Source organism: Dipteris shenzhenensis, chromosome 19 (genome assembly GCF_047967505.1).
Source record: "Dipteris shenzhenensis isolate YYH24624 ecotype China chromosome 19, Dip_SZ_1.0, whole genome shotgun sequence".
NCBI lineage: Eukaryota > Viridiplantae > Streptophyta > Polypodiopsida > Gleicheniales > Dipteridaceae > Dipteris > Dipteris shenzhenensis.
In genome coordinates, this window is record NC_141614.1 from 30,030,249 (window position 1) to 30,052,690 (window position 22,442).

Genomic DNA, 22,442 nt, shown 5'->3' on the forward strand with positions numbered 1-22,442 from the left:
TGTGTAGGAGTGGACTAGTTTTAACTCTCTCCTCGTTTCATTGAAGCAACCAAGAGCGGAAGAGAAAGGATAAGCCGAGCCTTACTTTTTTCACTTTTTCCAGGTACTTGCATTCTTTTTTATTCGTCTTGTAATTCTATTTCTTTACTTACAATTCTTTTCAATTAGTTTCTTGTTAAGGTTTTTGAGTTCTATTTCTTAAAATTCGTATTGTAATTCTTTTTCTTTACTTATAATTCTTTTTCAATTAGTTTATTCTTAAAGTTTTTGAGGAGGGTGGTCTTTTAGAAGGCATTACAATTCTTTTTAAATTAGTTTCTTATTTGAGTTTTTAAGTTATATTTTAATTAGTTTTTTATTTATATTCGAGTTTGTAAATTTGAGAAATGGGAGAATAGGGAGGGGAGAAGAGGGGCTCCTTAAGAGAGAGGAGATTCACACTTGAGTTTTTAAGTTATATTTTAATTAGTTTTTTATTTATATTCGAGTTTGTAAATTTGAGAAATGGGAGAATAGGGAGGGGAGAAGAGGGGCTCCTTAAGAGAGAGGAGATTCACACAGAGAAGAGGGGCTCCTTAAATGAGAGAGAAGAGTAGGGAGGGAAAGAAAGAGAGAGGAGAGAGGCGGAGAGAGATTAAGAGAGAGAAGAGTAGGGAGGGAAAGAAAGAGAGAGGAGAGAGGCGGAGAGAGATTAAGAGAGAGAAGCTAGGGAAAGAAAGAGAGAGGAGAGAGGCGGAGAGAGATTAAGAGAGAGAAGAGTAGGGAGGGAAAGAAAGAGAGAGGAGATGGGCGGAGAGAGATTAAGAGAGAGAAGCTGGTAAAGAGAGAGGAGAGAGGGGGAGAGAGATTAAGAGAGAGAAGCTGGCAAAGAGAGAGGAGAGAGGGGGAGAGAGATTAAGAGAGAGAAGGGGGTCTCTTGGGGGCCGTGGCTACTTGAGGGAGGGAGAGAGTAGGGAGAGAGAGGGAGAGAGAAAGAGAGAGAGGGAGAGAGAGAAAGAGAGAGAGGGAGAGAGAGAGAGAGTTTATGGGAATGAAACGTGGCGAGAGGAGAGAGGAAAAGAGAGAGAGAGAGAGAAGAGAAGAGGGAGACTTAGGGAGAGAGAGGGAGAGAGAGAGAGAGAGAGAGAGAGAGAGAGAGAGGGAAGAAGAAGAAGAAGAATGTATTACCGTCCTCTGGGGGCCGAGAAAACTTCTGTGCTAGAGGGAGAGAGAGGGAGAGAGAGAATAAGTGGGATGAGGATAGAGAGAAAAATACTTAAGAGTTGTCAAAGAGAGAGAGAGAGAGATTAAGAGAGAGAATGAGGTGTCTTGACTATGACTACAAGGAGATTTAGGAGGAGAGAGAGAGAGAGAGAGAAAGTAAAGAGAGTTTTATATATTTACATCTTTTATATTATATTTTTAAATGAGAGAGAAGAGTAGGGAGAGAAAGAAAGAGAGAGGAGAGAGAGGGAGAGAGATTAAGAGAGAGACTAAGAAAGAGGGAGAGAGAGGGAGAGAGAGAGAAAGAGAGAGAGGGAGAGAGAAAGAGAGAGAGGGAGAGAGAGGGAGAGAGAGAGAGGAATGAAAAATACTTAAGAGTTATAAAGAGAGAGAGAGAGATTAAGAGAGAGAATGAGGTGTCTTGACTATGGCTGCAAAGAGATTTAGAAGTAGAGAGAGAGAGAGAGAGAGAGAGAGAGAGAGAGAAAGTAAAGAGAGTTTTATATATTTACATACTTTATATTATACTTTTAAAAAATTATAAAAGAGTGAATTTATGGTTTGTTTTGAAAGTTAGATAATGTTTTTATATATATTCATCTTTTAAATTGAAAAATGTTAACTTTTCTTTAGATACTTGTTCTTTATTTATATCACATGCAGGTTTAGCCTCTACATCACAACCCCTTCTTTTGCATATTTAAGCCTCTTAAACCCCAGCACATTAAAATGAACACAGAAAAAGAAATTATTTATTGCTTTTCTTCGCTTCGACGGTTGGTTTAGCATAGTTTAGCATAGATTAGATTGCCTTAGAGGAGAGACAATTCTCCAAGTTGCCAATCGAAGCCATGCTCAAATTTTTCTAACTAGTTCCTATTCGTTGTCAGTCCCTTCGCTCACATGCGGTTTAACACTCATAACATGCTATTAAATAAGACATTTTACCATTTACCAAGAAGTTTATCAGTGGGCAGATTGCATGAGCAGATTTCAGTGGACAGATTGCATGAGCAGATATCAGTGGACAGATTGCATATATCAGTGGACAGATTACATGTCATGGGACATATTGGAGCTTGATGATTACTGGTTATTTTTATTGCATTTGTATAAATATTTAAGCTCATTTATTGTCATAAAAATCCTTGTAAAGCCTTTTATGCTATTTTTTACATTTATTGTCATATGAAGCGCCTTGTAATAAACCCGACCATCCCGACCATTCACTAATTAACGAGTATCAGTGGGATGCATAAGTGGATATCATGTGGGCTGCATAAGTGGATATCAGTGGAACAGTTTCTAGTGGATAGATTGCAACAGTTGGGTATCAGTGCTCAGATATCAATGTATGGACAGATTACATGAATCTTCACGAAGATTGAAGCTTTATCACTAGACGACATTTTATATTACTTGTAAAGCTTTATTGGCTAATTCTTTTACATTTGTACAAATATTTAAGCCTTGTAAAGCCTTTTAGGCTATTTCCCACATTTATTGCCATATGAAGCCTTGTAAAGCCTTTTGGGCTATTTTCCACATTTATTGTATCAAGGGTTGTATATTGTACTTTACTTGTATTTTTCTAAATTCTTCATTATCTTTTCTTGTAGGATTATGGAGCAATCAGCTAATGTGATGGCTATGCTAGATGACTCTGAGATCAGAGAATGGGTTTCTGATGTCACTTTGAATTTCAAAGGAAAGGAATATAGCCCCAATGGCTTTGGTAGGTGGACTCGATATCACATGGGTAGAAGAGCCTGGTTTCTTCATCAAAAGGAAAAGAGACTCTTTCTACTTATGTCAAAAAGGGAGTTCAATGGTGTTGAAGATCCATGGGATGCTACTTTCTTCAAAAAAGATATGACTTCAAGCCTTGTAGTAGGCATAATAATTCAGCGAAAAGACACCTTTGTGGATATTTTAACAAAGAGTTCAGATCCTGAAGTTGGCGGTATGCATTTTATTGTGTCAAGGAGAGACGCAAAGACCTTTGTGATGCCTCCTCCTCAACCATCAAAGTTTCCAGAGTTGCAAAGGGCATTGGAGACTCTTTCATATACTTGGGAGCAATTTCCTAGTGTGGTGGCAAAAAGGATGCATGCAAAGATAATGCTTGAATACTTTCAGGATGCAGAATATGCTCTCCATATGCAAGAATCATCACATGAAGGAGATCAAAAAGCTCAGACTTCAATGCAGGGACAAGAAGAACAGGCACACTGTCACAAACCTGTAGAACATGAGCGCAAACTTGTAGAGCCAGAAATGGTGAATGTAACTAAGGATGATGAAAAACAAGCCTTGAGTGCACGGGAATTAGCAAAAATTGAAGAAGATCAAGGTCGATCCACTGCAGTTATGCTAGAAGCTCTTGCTAGCAAGCCACGACGTGAAATGCAAAAGGCTAGTACTGCAAGAGCCACGGTTCCAAGCAGTAAGAAAAGACATCGTCCCACTGTAGAGAAAGATAATGTGGATGAAAAACGGTCAAAAAAAGAGAAAGATGAAGAAGACTCAGAATCCGAGGCTGAAGATGATCAAGATGAACTCACATCAATTAAAAATCTTAATCTGCGTCTTAATGAAGCAGTTACAGATGATGATGTGGGATATATCTGGGGTCAAAGGACGTGGTTTGTGAATGCCAAAGATGTGGAAGCTGCAGCTCTGTTTACTAATAGCCGAAGCCTTGATATATCTTATGCAATGCAAATATACGAGGCTTTGAGAGATGGCAAGAAACCTGTGGCAAGTAATGTGGTCTTGCGCCCAATAATGTTTTGTCCAACCAAAAATAGTTTTCTGGATCAAATAACATTTACAGGGCCTACACATTTCGAGGAGATCTTCAGTCAATTCTTTAAAAACACTCTAAAAAATATTCCACATGAACGAGGTGAAGAGGCACAAGGAGAGAATATGCTAAAGGAAGTCAAGAAGGAATTTCTCCTTCATTGCAGATTCCAGCCCATTGATGGTCAACATTGGGCTTATGCTTGTAATCAGATCGCAAGGGAAGCAAAGGAGGGCAAAAGACTCACTCCAGAACAATTTGTAAAGATAAGCTCATTCCATTATTATCCTGCAACGATCTGTATATTCAAGCATGAGATTAAGTATTTGATTGAGTCCGAAAGACTTAATCATTATGTCCATGGAAAGCGTAAGATATCCTCAACATCAGAGGTCTTACAGAAGGCAAGGGTGATATGGACAACATTTGGTTCCCCAAATCCTGATTTGAAGCGAAAGGTCACAAAAGCAGACGCCGACACACTCACAAACTTTTATACTTCTTTGAGTGCAGTTGTGCCCAGGGGAACCCAAGAGCGGGAAGAAAGTATGACAAGCCTCAAGGTGGTGAGGGACAGATATGCCGACTATACTTCTATCATCTTTCGTCCTGTTGAAGTGTTCAATGAGATGCTTGAAACGTGCATTGCTTGTGAGCGTGGACAGCTGACCTATGAAGCTCCTTTGTTTATATCCGGCAAGTCAAAGGTAATGGATAAGAAGGAGTTGACGGCAAGGATGTGGAGGCCTGTAAAGTACTTACCTGATAAGTATGCATCCATGGCAGCACAAAGAATTTTAAAGAAAGAATGGTTTTTTGGAAAAAAAGACAAAGACCACTGCATGGAAGAATGCATCAATGTACAGGTGAGGCGTGATGCAGTGCATAGTGCCATCAAGTATTTGCTGTCAGAGAAACAAATTCCACTTACTCATTGCAACATTGACTATAATGTGGTGAAGCATATAGCTTCTTTGTCAACACCCAAGGTAAAGCTATGGGCCAACAGGTGGATTAAAAAGGATGAAGATGGGTCGGAAATAGTAACCTCTTATATGAGAAAAGAGATCCCACAACAGGTGGTTGCATATGTGGAAAGATTAATCAGCGAGATAAGAATGCCAACAGATATGCACCAAAACTTTCAATTCAATGTAGAGGTTACGGCAGAGTCTGGAAAGCTTGTCAACTTCAGGGGAGTCTCAGAAGATGACTTCTTTAAGAATGAGTCAGCATGGGATAAGCCACAACTATTCTTTATCAATGAAGTTTCTAGCGATGATATCCATAACTTCATTGATAGAATAGTATATACCACCATTAGCAAAGTGGCGATTTGTAACATTGTCATATTTGTTGATAAAAAAGACAAAGAAGCCATGCAGGTTACTCTAGAGCGAGCATATTCATCAGATTTGAAGATCTATAGTGGTGTTTATGCAGCAAAGAGAGGCAAGAGAGAATGTGGCATAGCGATTCAAACTCTTGAATCATTCTTTCTATGTATGCGGAGTCCCAACCCTGATCACTCTTTACAAAAGAACATAAGAGGGAATTCAAATAATTTGAGATTGATGCTAGAAGAGCATGATATTCCCAGGTCCATACATTATCAAAAAAACAACTACGGAAGTCCTGCAAAAAGTGGGAGTCTCTTGCTTACCATGATGGAGAATTTGCTGCCGGCAGGTTGGGAGGTCACCTTGTGCAGGATGGGATATTTATTTGAGGATCTCCTAAGAAAAGGCAACTCCACCAATATTATTGAAAATAAGCATTTCATGGCCTATTTCCAGCTTCAAGCAGATCTAACCACAGGCTATGAAAAAGAGATAGACCACAAGGACACCGATGACATGGATGATTACCTTGAAGATCATAATGTCCCAGTTGTTAATGATGAAAAGATGGACTTACATGACCCATTCACAGAGAGGTTGGTGGATGAAGACAAATATGATGATGCCCTCTTTGATAATTATGGCTCGCAGGGTTATGAAAAAAGGCCACTACGACAATACTTAGCGGTATGAACTCTCTATTTCTCAACTAAATACAATTTTTTAAATAAGATTTAAATTTAAAGATAATGACTCTAATCTCTCATATTTATTTACAGGCAATAGAGGGAGAAGAAATAGATGAAGTCAATACGGAGGCACTCCCTTCCACTTCAACAATGCAACCACCTCTAAATTTGATTGAAAAATCAAATTTAGCTGCATTAGATAAAATGGAGAGCTCATTTCAAGTTAAGATCGTTTTGAAACGAGAACCTCAGTATATTAGCTTTGGTAGAGAGGAGGTTTCAATCCTCTCCAATTCTTTAAAAGAGGTTAATGACAATGTTATCTTGGCCATTCTCAGGTAATGTTTATTTATTTATTGCTACTTCAATAAGCTAACATTTGTTTATTTATTCACAGTTCAGTTATATATCAGTTTCCTAGTGCAGAATGCAAATCAATTGTATGAGCTAATGTTTGTTTATTTCTTGGTGCAGTGTAGTTATTTCTCAACTTCCTAGTACAGTGCAGCATCGTGTCTACATGCTCGATGCTCTCCTTTCTTCTATTCTTAGCTCTCCTCAAAAGACTATAGAAGATGTCTGTACCTGGTTAAGCCCTTTGAATTTAGATGGGGTGCGAGTCATCTTAATGCCTTATCATGAGGCGTAAGTATCAACTCTAACCTTATTTTTACTATTTCTTTGGCAAGTTTGTGTAAAACAATAATCATTTTTATTCTGGTTGTGTAGCTCACATTGGAGTCTGATCTTCTGGGACCTTGAACTCAACCATTTATGGTTTGTGAATTCAATAGAAGGCTATCATGCCAACTCCCCAAGGTAATTATTCTCTTAATATTTTTGATACTTTCTTATTTTGTATCTTATGATCATGACATATTAATATATTTCATATGTCATGCTGGACAGTGCTGCATATCGGCTAGTATCTGCTGTCAGAACAACCACGGAGCAACAAGATCAAGTAGAATTTAAAAGACGTCTGCCAGTGGAGCAAAAAGATGGACACAGTTGTGGGTGGAGAGTCGCCTACAACTGCATGTTGTTTCTTAGAGAGATTTTTGATCTGGAGTTACCAGTCAAAATGGAATCATATACAGAAGCTGATCTGCTAGCATTTCGGGCTGAGAGTATTCAGCATCTAATTACTACCATTGGGAAACAACATGAAAATATGACTACATTGCAGCATGTATAAAACCTTATCTTTATACTTGTATACTTGTTCCAGCCTTTAAGTGGGATGTATAAATCTCATAACTTTTTTATATTTTCCTCCAAAAGGAGAAGAGAATGAGTTTAATGAAAGCATACTATCTTTATACTTTTATAATTATTTAAACCATTAATTTTATTTGGGATGTATAAATCTCATAACTTGTCTAATGAAAGCATGCTATCTTTATACTTCTATGATTATTTAAACCATTATTTTTATTTGGGATGTGTAAATCTCATAACTTTTTAAATTTTTCATCCAAGAGAAGGAGAGACTCACTCTAATGAAAGCGTGTACGAAACCTTTTTAAATTTTTGCTCCAAGCAGAGGAGAGACTTACACTAATGAAAGCATATATGAAACCTTATCTGCTTGTTTAAGCCTTTATTTGGGATGTGTACATCGCATAACTTTTTTATATTTTTATGGCAGAAGGAGGATATGGAGGACATAGCAAGTGAAGAAGAATACGATGTAGACTACTCCCTCAATCAGATGAGTCATAAAAATATGAATCTATTGGAGCAGATTGGAAGTTCATTCACTGCTATGTTGTTAATTCGACAACAACCTCATTTTTTTGAATTTGGTGAAGAAGAGATTTCAATCCTCTTGAATCCTAAGAATGAGGTTAATGTCAAAGTCATTACAACCATCCTCAGGTTTGATGCAGCCTTTTCCTTGGCTTTATACTTTGCTTATTTTGATTAAACCCAAGAAGCTAATACTTTTTTTTTAAATATAGCAATGTTATAGCAAACTTTCCGCAAAATATACAAAGCGTTTCATATATGCTCGATCCTCGTATTTCGGAAGTGCTTATCAACAAAGAAGAAACCATAGAGAATGTTTGCAAGTGGTTGAAGCACATTCCTATGAATGACGCACGAGTTATTTTTACAGCATATTATGAGAAGTAAGCATCAAACCCTACTTGTTTTTCCTATTGCATTTGCTAGAATTGTCTCAAACACAGTAATTATTCTTTATTGATAATGCAGCTCACATTGGAGTCTGGTAGTCGTGGACATCCTTGCGAAGAAGTGCTTCTTTGCAAACTCAATAACATCCGTCCATGGCAATGTGTTAGAGTAAGTATAGACTACACTTGTTGTCACTTCTTGACATGTAGATTGATATGCAATGCACATATTCACTGTTGTTATATGTTTTGATATGCAGATCAGCTCGAAAATTAGTAGATGCTATCGACATAGTAATGCGGCAATGTGACTTGGCACAACAAATAGAGTATATAACATGTCAGGTATCACATCAAGATAATAGCCACATCTATAATTGTGGATGGAGGGTGGGCTACAATTGCTTTTTGGTACTTGGTCAAATTTTTGAGATGCAAAGTGACACCACACTATCAACATATACGAATTTGCATCTCTATGCATTTATAACATGTACCATTCGAGCAATCATTGATTGCGAAATGAATGCCATCAAAGAGTCAAAGAGGATAGATGACCTCAACTCTACAAACATGGCCTCATTAAAAGAATTGGGAAGCTCTTTTAATGTTAGGGTTATGATTCAACATAGACCTCAGTATCTTGAATTTGGGGGAGAAGAGATTTCAATTCTCTCTAGAGCTTCAAATGAGGTCAATAACAACGTTATGATGGCCATTCTCAGGTTCGATACAAACTTTTTCTCTACTTGATAATTCAATATTTTGATTTAATCTAATAAGCTAATAAGCTAATATTCATTTATTTTGATTAAATCTAATAAGCTAATATTCATTTATTTGTTGGTGCAGTATAGTTATCTCACGATTTGGTAGAGTCGTACAAAATCGTGCGTATATGTTGGATTCCCTCCTTTCTCCTATACTTAGCGATAGCAGAAAGACAATAGCCGATGTTTGTAAATTATTACAGCCTTTACATTTACATGGCGTGCGAGTCCTATTTATGGCATATCATGAGATGTAAGTATCATGGCAACCTTTATTTTCATCTTGTACTGGCAACATTGTGTTAAATAATAATGGTTCTTAATTATTCGTGTAGGGAACATTGGAGTCTGGTGGTTTGGAACCTTGAAGACAACTATTGTTGGTTTGTTAACTCCATTGCAGGCTTTCATGGCTCAGTGCAAACGTAAGTATTCTATTAATCTGTTGTTACTTCTATATTATGTACCTTATGTGATAGATACACTAAGTTTTTTTAATATGTCACGATGAGCAGGTCGATTGAGAAGTTGGTATCTGCTATCAAAGAAACAGGACAGTACAAAGACTCGGTAGACTTCCAAAAGCGTTTAGTAGTAGAGCAGGAAGATGGGCATAGTTGTGGGTGGAGAGTTGCCTACAACTGCATGTTGATTTTCAAAGAAATTTTCTCACTTATGCCACAGAACTCATCGGAAGACTCTTTGGAGCTCAAATATTCAGAGGAGGATATACAATTGTTTAGGGCTGAAATCATTCGAGACCTAATTGCTACCATTAGAATACAACGTGCAACTGAAGCAATACCAGAGCTTCCCTTTAAGGAAGAGGAGACTGAGTCTACTATGAAAGCACTGCATACTACAGAAGAAGTAGAGACCCAATGTACACCTACAGCACCACAGCCTCCACTGGAAGCATCAGAAGAGTTGCCACCGCCTCCGCTTGCATTTAAGGAAGAGGATACTGAGTCTACTCCGAAAGCACTACATACTACAAAAGAAGTAGAGACCGAGTGTACATCTACAGTACCACAGCCTCCATTGGAAGCGTCCGAAGAGTTGCCAGAGTCTCCACTAGAAGCATCACAAGAGTTGTGATGCATGTATGATGTTGTGTTTGTAGTTTTTGTTGATTATACACCAATTTGTGACTTATTACTTAAGTGGCATAATCATGATATTTATATAATTTCTTTATGCAGACAATTTTATGATATGAATGTGTGATGATGTGATTATTTGGAAATAAATCCTTGTGTGATGGGAATTCTGATATGAATATTTGATGATGTAATATTTGTAATATATTTATTTCATGCACACAATTTTATGATATGAATGTGTGATGATGTGATTATTTGAAAATAAATCCTTGTGTGATGAGAATTTTGATATGAATATGTGATGATGTAATATTTGTAATATATTTCTTCATGCACACAATTTTATGATATGAATGTGTGATGATGTGATTATTTGGAAATAAATCCTTGTGTAATGAGAATTTTATTCAGTTGGACAGTCTCCACTCACTTAAAGTAGAGCATTCGCAATGCTTCTCTCACTTTATTCCAACCCTTATCCTTATCATCTCCACTCACTTAAAGTAGAGCATTCAATCTCCACTCGCTTTATTCCAACCCTTATCATAGTGAACACATCGTGCCACTCACTTTATTCCAACCCTTATCCTTATCGTAGTGAACACATCGTGCCTTAGTGCACTTGTATTCTTCCATCCTAGTCTTTCCACAAACACTCTCTTATTTCTTACATCCTAGTCCTTCTGAGTAACTTGTATTCTTCAATCCTAGTCCTTCCGCAAACACTCTCAGAGTCTTCTTTCATCCATCCTGATAACCAAGTATCCTTCTGAGTAACTTGTATTCTTCTATCCTAGTCCTTCCGCAAACAGACACTCTCTTCTTTCTTGCATCGTAGTCCATCTCCCTTTCTTTATCATCTCCCCACCCATGGATGTCCTTGGCATTGTCGAAGACGTGGAGTTCGGAATTAACAATCTCAAAGAATGGATTGCTGACCAAGGAGCACAGAGAGAGGCCAGAATTCGACAAGGTTCTCCTTTGACACACATGGAGAGAGAGGAATTTGCTGCACAAAGGCACGCAGAGAGGGAGGAGTCTCTCAAGATAGCAGACAGTGAAAGACTTCTAAGACGTATGATAAAAGCACGACAAGATCTATTAGATTTCTTAAGTAACCTGCGTTATCGTAGCTCTCGTCATGGGCGATTTGATGCGGATGCTGAGAGAACAATAAGAGCCTCTCAGAGAAATTATAAAGAAACAATTTGTGATTGCTTAAACTTCTTCTTCTCATGTAATTATGTTGAGGATACAGCTGTGGAGGCAGTGAAGGATTGGGTTGTTGAGAAGATAAGAGAGACCAATGATGAGATCTTCTAGACTTAGATAAGAGAGACTGTATTAAGGTGTTTTTTGACACCATATGGCTTTGTATTAAGGTGTTTTTTGACACCATATGGCCTTGTATTAAGGTGTTTTTTGACACCATATGGCTTTGAGTAATATGAATCTCTACTTCTTGTACAGATCTTCTAGACTTAGATAAGAGAGACTGTATTAAGGTGTTTTTTGACACCATATGGCTTTGTATTAAGGTGTTTTTTGACACCATATGGCCTTGTATTAAGGTGTTTTTTGACACCATATGGCTTTGAGTAATATGAATCTCTACTTCTTGTACAAATGTGATGTTAAGATGATGTTAAGAGAGACTGTATTAAGGTGTTTTTTGGCACCATATGGCTTTGAGTAATATGATCTACTTCTTTACAAATGTGATGTGCTCTTTTTGAAATGTACCATTTTTTCTAATTTGATTTTTTAAAATCTTACTTTTTTGTCTCTTTTAACAATGTGATGTACTCTATTTTTAACATCTCACGTCATTTTTTCTAATTTGATTTTTTTAAATCTTCCTTTTTGACTCAATGTTTTGTTTTATAAGAGCCTCTTTTTTTGAAATGTTTTATCCAGAATTATCTCACAAAATGAATTTGGACAGTGCAAGAGTCCAAAATTAATGAAATAGGTGTTAGTCGCAAAATTTTTAGGCTGAATTAACATTGCTCCATTGTCACCATTTACTCTATCCACTTGTTCCTATAATTGGTTGTCTCTAACTATTAAAAGAATACTTTAGAGGGGCATGCACACACACACACACACACATACACACCCACATGCACACGCACACGCACATGCAACACACATTCAAATGCACATGTGCGCGTGTGCACACACACACACACACACACACACACACACACACACAAAGTCAAGTCACTTGTTAATTGCAATTTGTTCCTAGACTAACACACACTCTCACATTATCTTAAAGTTCATATGAATAAAATCCAAAAAGGGGTACCCAAAGGAGTTTTGGCAACATGGTAATGTCTTGCATCCTAGCCAACATAGAGAGATTTGAATCCCCACATGGGTGTGAGTGAACACAATTATAGGGTCTTTACAAAAGGCTATGACCAAAAAAAAGAAACATGAGCGATCCTTCCCTGGTGGGTGGGTTAATAATTTTTTGAAAAGTGCCCAATGGGTTAGACAATATCCTTCTTTGTAAGAGTACCACTGGGGAAAGTGTGTTGTAAGTGCATGTGCTACAAAGATATACAATGGTGTGGCAGCTACATTACAAGGAATGTTACTATAGCCATGGAGGTTTAGGATATGGCTACAATAAAAAGACTCTTGTTTATAGGGTGTCAAATTAAGTACAACTTTTAAAGTATACAAGTTTGAAAACTTGCAAAGGCTTTACTTTGAGTAATTGTAAGTCTACCTAGTCAAAGTATCCTATTGATAAGGGACAAGCACATTGGCTAAAAGCACACCGATTCATATTTTCTTACATTCATGCTGCATGATGTATCAGAAGGTACAGTACACTTTGCAAAGGCATTACTTAAGTAATTATAAGTCTACCTAGTCAAAGTATCCTACTGATTAGGGACAAGTACATAGGCTAATTAAAGCACATCGATTCATATTTTCTTACATTCATGCTGCATGGTGTATCAGAAGAAATGAAAAAGTATGTGATAAGAAATATTCAAAAGAAATATATATTCCATATCATGGATTCATACCATGGATATCTGGTGGTTGCTAAAGTAAAAAAATGATATGGATGCAATGATACTGTCGTTTTGTGCAAAGTATTACACATAGTAACAAAGATAAGTAAGTATGCTAAACCTCTTCTACATTCTATGGTTTTAAATACCTACCTTACAAATACATTATCTAATTTTTCATTCTTCGACTAACTAACAAGTATTATACACATGGAAGAAAAGCATACACGCAAAAAGTACGTGTGTAAATTTTAATATTTTCTTATTTTTTAAATTAATTCGATTCTTTGATTGACTACTTTTTAAAATTGAAAGGTTATTAGTATAAACATAATTTTAAATGTTATTAATGTATAATATTAATAATTTATATATTTATTTAAATTTATATAATAATTAAATTATATTTATATTAGTTTTTAAGTTAATAATGTATAGAATAGCAATATATTCACTAATTCTTCATTGTTTTAAGAAAAAGTATTATATAAAGCACATATGCTAGGAGACCTCCCTTTCAAGTTATATTTTTTAAATTAATGTATTTATATATTTATTTATATAATATTCATATTAATTTATAGATTAATAATATATATTTGTAGCAAAATTATATTTTAACATTAGTTAACAAAAATTTATTATATTATGGAGTAAAAATATTATAAATGAATTTCTTATATTAATAAAGTATCGTGAGAAGAGTTTTTTGGAGAGATCTATGATTAAATTTTGTTTTGAAGTTTTTGTGTAGGCAATAGGTAGGGAGGTTTGAGTGGTTTTGAAATTGAGAGAGAAATTTGTAATAAAGTGTCATGAGAAGAGTTTTTTGGAGAGATTCATCCTCGTCTTCTTCGGCTTCTTCTTCTTCGTCGTCGTCGATCATCCAAATCTTCTCTTCCAGAAACTGCTTCCTAGCTTCGTATGCAATTTGAACGGCTAGAGCTTTGGTTGGAGGAGTCTTGTTGCAGGAGATGCAGTTCGTTGGAGCGCTAGTAGTCGATGCCTTGTAGTAGGTTGTGAGGCTTGTGAAAGGAGGCCCGTTGGTGCAGCCGTTGGAGGCTCATAGTCCATCCTTCAATTGGAGCGGCTTAGCGGCTCAAGAGCCCATTTGCTGGCGAGTGGCTGAAGCACAGAGCGGAGAATTTGTTGTAGATGGTTGTCAACTTAGTCGATGTTGAAGAAGCAGATTCACGTAGGAGGATAGAGTAGTCCGCCGACTTCTAGATGGAGATAGAAGCAAGTCGAGGCCTTGGCTGAAGTTCCTCAAATTGCTCTGTGGTTGGTCCCAAGTGGGAAAGCTTAACATGGCTGTCAAAGCGAAGCTTAAGCAGGGGCTGAGTCGTTGAAGCCTCATAGTAGATTGGACTACGTAGATGAGCCAAGAGCCAAGTTTGTTACAGCATGCCAAGCCTAGTTGCTAGTCTTGGTCGTTTGTTAAGTGCAGGGCTATGATGGACCTCGTTGAAGAGTTGCACGGGTAGATTTGTTGATGAAGACCGGCCAGAACCTCTCTCTCCCAATCATCAAGGATACAAATTTCTCTCAAAGAACTCTTCAATGAACTAACACTCAACCTCTCTATCACAAAATAGTTCTCACAATATCACAAAAGGAATCAATGGACGGAAATCTTCTCTTAATCTGTCATGGACGGAATTCTCTCAAATGGAAGTGAAGGGAAGGATCTCACAATCACTCAAGAGAACTCTCAATCTCACAATCTCTCTCACTCTCAAGAATCACAATGTCTCAGCGGAAGACAAGGGAGCTCTGATACCTGACAAAATATGAAGAGGGGAGAGGAGAAGAGTGGAGATGAGGAGAGAGGGCACAGCTAGAGAGCACACCACAAATGACTAACTGTACACTAGAATTAGTTGAAAAAATAGAATATATACAAACCCTTTTAGGGTTAGGGTTAGGGGATCTAACCCTTTCCTTTATAGCACTCTATAAGATTAGTGCTATGCACATATGATCACGTGATGGTGCTATGCACACATGATCACATGATGTTGAGCGTGAACTCTCAACAGGTACTCCCTCCCTCCCTCTCCTCCCTTCCCCCTCCTCCCTCCCCTCCTACTTCCCATCCCCTTTCCTCCCACTTCCTCTCTCCCCTCCCTTCCCCTCTAGTCCCACTTCCCCCTCCCTCCTCCCGCTTCCTCTCTCCCCTTCCTTGCCCTCCCCTCCCCCTCCCTTCCCCTCTCCTCCCCCTTCCCCTTCCCCGCCTCTTCTCCTGCTTCCTCTCTCCCCTCCCTTCCCCTCGCCTCCCGCTTCCCCCCTCCCTCCTCCCACTTCCCTCTCCTCCCTTGCCCTCCCCTCCCCCTCCCTTCCCCTATCCTCCCCCTCCTCCCCCTTCCCCTTCCCCTTGCTTCCCCTCTCCTCCCTTCCTTCCTCCCCTCTCCTCCCGCTTCCCCTCCCTCCGCTCCATTCCCCTCTCCTCTTGCTTCCCCCTCTTCTCCCTCTTCTCCCTCTTTTTTAAGGCAAGGTGAGGTGAGGAGGAGGAGAGATAGAGGGGGTTGTAGATGGGAGGTCGTAGGTGCGAGGGAGGGAGGGGAGGGGGTCGATAGGAGAGGGAGGCGGGAAAGCAGGAGGGGAGGTGGGGAAGGGGCAACGGGAGGGTAGGAGGAGAGGAGGGAGGGGGGGAAGGGGGAGGGGAGGCAGGAAAGGGGCGACGGGAGGTCGCAGGCGGGAGGGAGGGAGGGGAGGGGGAGGCAGGGAAGGGGGAGGGGAGGCAGGGAAGGGGCGACGGGAGGGTGGGAGGAGAAGAGGGAGGGAGGAGGAGAGGAGAGAGGAGGCAACGGGAGGGCGGGAGGAGAGGAGGGATGGGGGTTAAACGGGAGGGCGAGAGGAGAGGAGGGAGGGAGGGAGGGTAACCCCCCTCCCTCCTCTCCTCTCGCCCTCCCGTCGCCCCCTCCCTGTCCTCCCTTCCCCGCCTCCCCTCCCCCTTCCTTGCCTCCCCCTCCCGTCGGCCGTTAACCCCCCCTCCCTCCTCTCCTCCTGCCCTCTCGTCGCCCCCTCCCCACCCTCCCTTCCCTGCCTCCCTTCCCCCTTTCCTGCCTCCCCCTCTTGTCGGCCCCCTCCCTTCCTCCCCCTGCTCCCCCTCTCCGCTCCCTTCCCCTCTCCTACTGCTTCTCCCCCTCTTCTCCCTCTTTTTTAAGGCGAGGAGCAGTGAGGAGGACGGGAGGGGAGGGAGGAGGGAGAGGAGAGGGTGGACGGGAGGGAGGAGGCAGGCGGGAGGGCAGGAGGGAGGAGGGAGAGGAGGTAGGCGGGGAGGCGAGAGGAAGGAGGGAGAGGAGGCAGGCAAGGAGACGAGAGGGAGGGGAGGGCGTAGACGAGAGGGGGAGGTGGGAGGGAGGGGAGGGGGCCGACGGGAGGGCGCAGACGGGAGGGGGAGGCGAGGAAGAGGAAGGGAGAGGCGGGAGGGCAGGGAGGCGGGAGAAAAGGAGGGAGGAGGGGGGTTAACCCCCAACCTGTTGCGCACGCAACAGGTTGGGGGTTAATCCCCTCCCCTACCCTAAGCCCCCAAAGGAGCTTTAAATTTTTATTTTATTTTTTAAAGACAAAAAAAATTTTTAATTTAATTTAAAAAAGAAAAAAATTAATTAACTTAATTTAGTTTAAAAAATAACAAAGTTAAAATAAATAAAGAAATAAAACTTAAATTTTTTTAAAAAATTTAAATTAAATTTTAAATATAAAAATAAATAAATTAGTTAAAATAAAATAAAATAATTAATAAAAAAATGGAAAAAAATTAAATTAAATTAATTTTAAAAATTAAAAATAAATAAAACTTAAAACAATATCTAATTAGGAATTTTTTTAATATTTTGAGTTTGAAAATCATTGTAATTCTCATTTTTAATTTTTGATTGTTTTTTAGAAAACTATGTCTTCCAGTTTTGGTTCCAAGGTGTCTTTCAAATACCTTGAACATGCTTGGTATTTTATGGAGTGTAAATCAAAGTATTTTTTGGTGATCACTACAGAGAATGTGTCAAGCGTGAAATATTCTCGAGAGGCAGTAAGAAATGGTGGCATGGTCTCAAACATCAACATTAAAGAAAACAATTTGATAGAAGTTGTGTGTAAAGGGAAGAATGACGAGGTGGTTTACAAGTTACGAGTTACGCACAAGCACTTCTTAAAGCCCTTACCAGATTCAATTGAGGGATCCCAAGTATTACTTAGTGCCTTAAAAGCATTGAAGAAAATGTGGGATGCATTTCCAAGTGGTGGTGTTGTACATTCAACAGCAGTAAGTACATCTATAACATGTAACCCTCAAGCTGTATCGCCAATATCTGTGGTGATAACTACGGTAACTTTGGCAAGAGTAACTACAATATCTACGGCAATAACTACTGTATCCCTAACTGTACCTACACCATCGACTACTACAACTATAGGAACAAGGAGTGATCGTGGAGTAGATTCAAGTTCTACAGCTATTCCCAGAAAGAGAGCAAAAATAACTCCTACTCCACGTGCAGATTGTTCAAGTGCAGGTTATTTAAAACCAAGTGAAAAATTGGATAGCGATGAACTGGAGGATCTACAAGAAGAAGATACAAGTCTCGTAGACTTTTCTATAAGTGTGGTAGACTTACATCCTCCACAGGATGAGGGGTACATTTGGGGATTTTCACAATTCAGCGTGGCCACAATGCTTATTGATCCTGCTTCGTTGTTCACAAATCAAAGAAAGCTAGATAAGACATTTGCATGCGAATTGTATGAAGATACGAGGAAAACAAGAACTCCACTTGCCACTAATATCACTCTTCGTCCTATGGCGTTTAAGAGACTTCAAGAAGATGATCCTACATTGCCTGATGTCACATTTCAAAAGCACATGGACTTTCTTGTTGCTTTTGAGAACTTTAGAAAGAGTGACTTTGTTCGTGGAGAAGCTTTGTACCAAAGTTGATATGGGACTAACATCGAGAAGAGTACATGCTGGCAAAGAATAGATTCTTGGAAAGATGCAGGTTTGAGCCCATTGATGGGCAACACTTTTGTGAAGCTTGCAGGATCGCCCTTGATGAGGGAAGAATGTTGAGATATCGAGCTCCACTCGCGATATGCCAGGGTGACTGTTGTGCATTTATGTCACCGACCTGTTAGCTGGAGATGCGGTTGGTACACCGCCCACGAATAATAGCTGGATGACAGCTATCCTTATCTACTCTAGTTTGTGGCTCAGTTAGTATGCCACCTTAGTTAGTTGAGTTTGGTTTGAGACCCACATATAGGGTTCTTCTATTTTTCTTTGTACCAGAGTTTTTTTGGCTTTCACAACTAAGAAGAGGAAAACTGTTTTCAGCCTCCACCTTTGTGTGTATTCCCCCATTGTGATTGTGAGAAAGCCTCAAGTGAGACTCCTTCCCTCTCTCCCACAATCTTCACATGGTATCAGAGCCTTGTTCGTGGTAAGGAGCTCAAGAAAGCAAGCCAAATTCATGGTGTCCTGGTAAGAGGACCAGTGTTGCTTTCCTATTTCGAGTTTGGGAGCAAATCTCTGCAGGTAGCACAGCCAGAAGTGCAGGAGTGCACTGTTTCAGATTGAGACGCCCTTCGCGGTGTGGCGAGAGCGCAGTATATGCTGCGAGGGAGGGCCGTTTCGGGGCCCATTTTGAAGGCGGAAGTTCTTCGCAGGCACTCAGAAAAAGGCCCTGTTTTTGGCTGTGCGACCACTGCGCGGCTAGTTGGTGGAAAGGTGCCACGGAAATTGCATCGTATGCCTGTGTGCAGAGATATTGGGAGTTACAGATTCATGCCTGTTGATGCAAAATCGTCACTAGGAAGTGACTGTGTGGTGAAATACCACTTTCGTCAGTTTTGCAGATCTGCCCGTGTGAGGCAAAAAGCTGGGTTTTTTGCAGTGACAGAATATTTTGCAGTGTTCTGTAATGGCATCTGATTCTCTTTCACAGATTGTCACTGAAAAGCTTGACAAGAACAACTTCCAGGCATGGAAGTTTAGAATGATGAATTTCTTGATGGGAAAAGGCTATTGGGAATTCATTACAGGAAATGAAGAAGAACCTGTTCTTCCTAATGTTCCTAGTCAACAGGAAATGCAGGCATTCAAAGGATGGCATGAGAGAGCCAGGAAAGTTATGTACTGGCTGTCTATCAGTATTTCGGACTCCATGATTGTGCATATTTAGGATGCAAATACGCCAAAGGAGGCATGGGATACTTTGGCAAAAATGTATAGCACAAATACACAAGCCAGGAAAATGCAACTCAAACGGGAGTTGCACAATGTGCAGAGAGAAAATTTGAGCATAAATGACTACCACATGAAAGTGAAGAAAATTGCAGATGCACTTGCTTCCATTGGGTCGCCAGTGGATGATGACGATTTGGTTTCTGTGACCTTGAATGGTCTAGGAAAGGATTATGCACAGTTCCGGACATCCATTGCCGTCCGTGAAAACTTTCCTGATTTTGAGGAGTTGATTGCTCTTCTAATTTCTGAAGAGCAGAGAAATGGGGGTGCATCTTCTTCAACAGGAACTTCAAAAGAAACTGTCCTTCTACTCAAATGCTGGCAGAGGTAGAGGCAGAGGTAGAGGAGGCCGATCTGTAGGCCGTGGTAGAAATCAGAATATGCAGCAAATGCAAGAAAACCAGTCCTATGCAGGAGGACGTGGGAACTCTAGAGGCAGGGGGAGCCAAAGAGGCCGTGGTGGATGGCAGAGAGGCCAAAATGCAAACAGCAATATTGAATGCTACTATTGTGGCAAAATGGGTCATATGGCTAAGGACTGCTATAAAAAGCAGAATGACATTCAAACCTTTTCCTAGGCATGTTCAAGAGAGTAAAAAACCATTGGAATTAATCCACTCTGATGTGAGGACTACAAAAGCTGCATCTATTGGAGGCTGTCACTATTTTGTCACATTTATTGATGACTTCAGCAGAAAACTGTGGGTGTATTTTATGAAAAAGAAAAGTGAAGTGTTTGGGCACTTCAAAGCTTTCAAAGCTATGGTTGAAAAAGAAACAGGCCTGCAAATAAAATGCCTAAGGTCAGATGGAGGGGGAGAGTACCTCTCAAATGAGTTTGCAAGGTTCTTGCAGGAGCATGGTATAAAGCAGCAATATTCATGCAGTCATACCCCACAGCAAAATGGAATTGCAGAAAGAAAAAACAGGCATATTGGAGAGGTGTCTCGGGCTATGCTAAATGAAAAAGATCTACCAGATTATTATTGGGCTGAAGCAGTTGCTACAGCAGTCTATATAATGAACAGGACTCCCACTGCAGCAATACATGGCATGACGCCAGAGGAGATGTATACTCGTAGGAAACCAGATATTTCTCATTTGAATATTTTTGGTTGCATTGCTTATGTCCATGTGCCAGATGAGTTGAGGTCCAAGTTGGATCCAAAAGCAGAGAAGTGCGTCTTTATTGGTTATTCTCTGCAGCAGAAAGGGTATAGATGCTATAACCCTTCTACACGTAAGTTCACAGTGAGCAGAGATGTTGTTTTTGATGAGATGAGCAGCTGGTATAAACCAGTAAATGTGATGATTGATGTAGATGCACAAAATGGTAATGGTGCACAGAATGCACAGCAGCAATCACAAAATATCAGTGGACCTGGAGTGTCCTCTACCAGTGGTTCACATACTTCGCCATGGACAGGCAGAGATCAGGAGAATCCCCTCAAAGCAATGCAGATAGTGGTACGCAGGTATCACGAAAAGGAAAAGAGAAGGTAGATCAGCCCATGTTTGATGTGAATGCAGGTCACTCTTATGTGGATGGTGAATCCAGTGGCTCAGAACAGAGCATTAATGATGAGTTGGGTATTCCTTCTGTTGTTACACCTAGAGTAAGGAAGACCAGGGATGTTTTGAGAGCACCTGGAAGTGAGCTTATTTTGCACAGGTCTACCAGGGTTAGGTATCCTGTGGATAGGCTGAAATATGATGGATTTATAGCCATTCACTATGCCTATATGGTCAAAGTGATACAGGAACCAGAACCCACTTCTTTTGAGCAAGCCATGGGAAATGAAAAATGGGAGAAAGCCATGGATGAAGAAATGGATGCCTTGGATGCTAATGCTACATGGGAATTAATGCCTTTGCCTAAAGGCAAGAATGCAATTGGCTGTAAGTGGGTTTATAAGATCAAGCACAATGCAGATGGTTCTGTGAATAGATACAAGGCAAGATTAGTTGTCAAGGGGTATGCACAGACATATGGCATTGATTATGAAGAAACTTTCAGCTCGGTTGCAAGGATGGCAACCGTAAGAGCAGCCATTGCTATGGCTGCATCAAAGGGATGGTCTTTACATCAGATGGATGTAAAGAATGCCTTCTTGCATGGTGATTTGCAAGAAGAGGTCTTTATGGAGCAGCCAGCAGGTTATGTTCATGCTATTCATCCTGAGTTTGTTTGCAAGTTGAAGAAAGCCTTGTATGGCTTGAAGCAAGCACCTAGAGCATGGTCTGACAAGATAGGACAGTATCTTGTCAATATTGGCTTTCAGATTTCCAAGGCAGATTTCTCACTCTATATGAGAAAAACAGAGAAAGGGATTATGCTGCTGGTCATTTATGTTGATGATTTGATCATCACAGGTGATAGTGATGAAGATATCCTTCATGTGAAAATGCTATTGAGGCAGAAGTTTGAGATGAAGGATTTGGGAGAGCTGCGTTATTTCTTGGGCATTGAGGTGATTAGATCACCAAGTGGGATATAGCTCTTGCAGAGGCAGTATGGATTGGACATGCTGTCCAAATATGAGATGACAGGCTGTAAGCCTATTTCAGTTCCTTTGGAGCAGAATGTGAAGCTGAGCACAGATGCAGGTGAGCTTCTGGAAGACCCTACTATGTACAGACACATAGTAGGAAGTTTGATTTACATGACTATTACCAGGCCAGATTTGAGCTATGCTGTTGGGTTGGTAAGTTAGTTTATGCAGGCTCCAAGGAAACCGCATTTGGATGCGGCTAGACGCATACTCAGGTATGTGAAGTCCACATTGCAGTATGGACTATTTTATGAGGCTGGGGTTCAGATACAGTTGCATGGATACACTGATGCTGATTGGGCTGGTAGCATTTCTGATAGACGATCTACCAGTGGATATGTGTTCTCTTTTGGGAGTGCTGCAGTCACTTGGAGCAGCAAGAAACAGCCTACAGTTGCCTTGTCGAGCACAGAGGCTGAGTACAGGGGTGCAGCAATGGCTGCATGTGAGGTAGCTTGGTTGCATAAGCTACTCTATGATATGCATCAGTCTACAGATGGGCCAGTTGTCATTTATTGTGACAACATGAGTAGTATACATTTGGCAAAGAACCCAG